General features: G+C 31.4%; 1 long non-coding RNA gene across 1 annotated transcript; it reads left to right on the top strand.

Moving 5' to 3' along the window:
- The first annotated feature begins 2329 nt into the window (after positions 1–2329).
- On the top strand, positions 2330–2985 carry LOC115230525. Its single transcript, XR_003883440.2, has 4 exons — positions 2330–2560; positions 2591–2749; positions 2780–2888; positions 2919–2985. It is a non-coding gene; the product is annotated as an uncharacterized LOC115230525 (long non-coding RNA).
- The last annotated feature ends 273 nt before the right edge of the window (positions 2986–3258 follow it).

Raw genomic sequence — 3258 nt, 5'->3', positions numbered from 1 at the left:
CTGTAAGTTTATTTTTAGCCTCCAAAATGATTTTTTTATTAAAAAATCTAACAAAAAAATAGACATAAAAATACTTCGGAAGTTCAAATTTTGGAGAAAAAAACAATTTTTTTCTCATTATTTTTACTGTAAACCCTTTTGTAAACTCCGTGATCTGACTTTCATTTAAAGAAGACAAAAAATGCTCAATACTCAAGTCGAGACTAAAATATTCCGACTGATCCACTCCAGAGGATACTTTCAGTGTAAACTTCCCGTCCAACCTCTTCAAAGATACAAAAACAGATTTCCATTTTTTATTAACTTTGAAATTGTTTAAAACTAGTACATTTTTCAGATTCTGTCTCCATAAGTAGATTTCCTTTAAATTCTTTATTTATGTCCATCTCAGTTTCATTTCTTATATTTTGTCCGGAATCAAAACTTGTTCTAGACATGACCGGATCAGGTATGTTGTCAATGTCAATCCACGGGTCGACTGCTTGCATGACCCGGGAGTCGACCAAGTTCAGTTCCGAGTTCTTGTATTGATCATTTTGTGTAAAATCTGAATTTGGTACTGTTTGGGAAAATAAATCAAACTAGAAATAAAATACGAAATTTTACTATATCTGAAAATAAGGGAGAATCTGGGTTAGTTTGATCGTCATTCATTAATTAATTATTTTTACACTTGTTATATACTTTCAGTGACGCAGATTCTAATTAGTAGCATTTCTATATTTGTAAATATTACTTCTAGACTATTTTTATGAAACCGAAACTTTAGGCTCAGTGGCGTCAGAATTCGACTTTTGGTACGTCAGAATTCGATCGGGAGTTTTTGACTCTGTAATCGGTGATTTTTCTCGTCTCATTCCTGTGCTGCACAGTCTCGGTCTCGCTGTAAAATTTTTGAAAACTGAAATACTAAATGTCAACTACTCTTAGGTTCCCGCACCCCACAAGCTAATAATTGAAACTTTTCCTAAATTATCTTTTCTGAGCTGCAATCTCGGAACTAAAACACTACGGCGTGTCCTGGCCTCCGGAGACAATCAACTCCACGGACCAACAGACGTCTTCTTTTTAAAGGGAAGTTAATATGTTCCAAAATTATTATATACACTACGTCGCTACCATGCTGCATACAAATCTATCCCTGAGAGTTTCCTGTCACTTCAAGATTGGTAGTTTCTTAAGCGGCTTTCACTACTTTTAGTTTAACAGAAGCCTAATAAGTTCTTTTCTGTTCAACGCCATCCATGATTGAATTAACTTGCATAAAATTTTATATAAAATGTATCAGTGCGTGCTCGATATTTATGGTTGTATTTACAAATTAACTATATTTTTTGTTATTTCACGATCTAATAAATATTGTCATCTGTCTTTCTGATGCGCATATAAGCCGTTCCCATAATTTGGTAAATGTTTTTTTTAGTTTTAAAGTCGACATATACGCGACTATACATGTTATGTTAGTAAAAATGCCAACAAGCTCCAACTGGCAGTGATAGTATGATGTTTTGAGAGAATGGCGGAGCAATTCCAGTTTGGCACGAGATATATTCTTCTGTTTGAGATTCACCGACATTAATGTTTTGCTGACAAGGGCAGTTTTAAAATTATCCTAAGTACACTTGTTAAGATTTTCATGCTTTGGCGTATACATATTGAAAATGATGGTTTGATAGAAACTCCCGGAGTAATGAACGCTGATATTTTGTAGAAAATCTACGAAAAGAAAGATTTGGGAACATTACTGACCAGTTAGTAAGCAAGTCTTTTGATTTTTAGAGAATCTGAAACCCGTTTCCTATTTGCATACTATTATAATAAACAAAAATTTAAAATTAATAAAATTTATGACATCATTAAAAAAATTAGTACATCAGAAATCAACGTTTTAGTTTTTAATGCACAAAAATCGTAATTGCCTTTATAGTGAAGTAAATCAGCAAAATTCGTAATTTAATATCTTCCCCAAACCTGCGGTTAAGTCATTAAAAACAGATAATAAAATCAGACCAATTTTGATTGCTTTAATAAATAATCAGCATTGTTGTGGGAAAAATAATGCGGTTATAAAAATATTTAAGAACTTATTAAAAGAAAGTTTTAAAAATACAATAAAGATTATTTCATTTTTGAAAAACAACTTTTCTATTTAAATCTAATATTTAAAATTAAAAAAATGATCCCAGCTTTTTATTGATTTTTAAAATGTTTTTTATTGTTTATAAATGCTTTTAATTTATTTAAAATTAAAAAAAATTGAATAAACATTTCTGTTTTCTATTTCGTAATATTTTTATTTTTTGTGGTTTATCGAATGGAAAGGCTACATTCTCTACTGGCACACTATTCAAAATTTTATTTATCTCCGCTTTCTATGCGCGACTTTCTGGAATTTGGTTGAAATGTTAAATTACAAACCAGGGAGTAAATCTTGTCCAAAAACCTCTTTTCTATTTTTGACTAAAGAACTACCTGCCCGTTTTGCAAATATGTATTTGGAAATATCCCATCTTCCTCGAGATCTCCTTAATATAAAGCAAATAATGTCATTACAAAATCTGTTGGGCTATTTAAAAAAATTTAAAAATAGTTATCAACAAAGTTTTCTAAAAATTGTGGACTATGTGAACAAAAATCCAGAAAAGCCTGATTTATTAGAAAAGTAATATTATTTTTCCATTGCAGGTTTAACCAGTGTATTCAACAAATAAGCTCCGAACATTCCGAGATTGTGACGACCATGTCTCAAGTTTTATAAATTAAAAAAACAAATTTTCAGGGTGTTGTTGAATATCGAGACAAATTCGGATTTTCTTATGAAATACACAATTTCCTCGATCGTTTTTACACCAGCAAAATCGGCATAAAAATGCTCCTAAATATGCATAGTTCGCAAAAAAATATTTATTATATTCCAGTCAGATTGTTTGGAATTAACTCCAACGATGGAAATGTCGGCTGTATCGACCCAAACTGTGACATCCTCAGAGTTTTACGAGGTCTCCCAAGTCAACTTTTAATTTCTTAGAAGCTTTTTCTGACGCCAGAGACATGTGTTTTTCGACATATGGAGTCGCTCCTGAGCTCAAAGTGTCATGTCTGAATTGTTAGTTTTCATTATTTTTGTAAATTTCAAGTACAGAGGAAATTGGCATCAGAAATGAGGATCGTCTACGTTCCTTCACATCTTTATTACATTGGATTTGAATTATTTAAGGTTAATGAGTTATTTTGACTATTTAGAATGCTCTCAGAGCA

The sequence above is a fragment of the Octopus sinensis genome, unplaced genomic scaffold (assembly GCF_006345805.1).
Source record: "Octopus sinensis unplaced genomic scaffold, ASM634580v1 Contig15734, whole genome shotgun sequence".
NCBI lineage: Eukaryota > Metazoa > Mollusca > Cephalopoda > Octopoda > Octopodidae > Octopus > Octopus sinensis.
The sequence above is the reverse complement of the archived record's forward strand: the minus strand, read 5'-3'. Positions and strand labels throughout refer to the sequence as shown.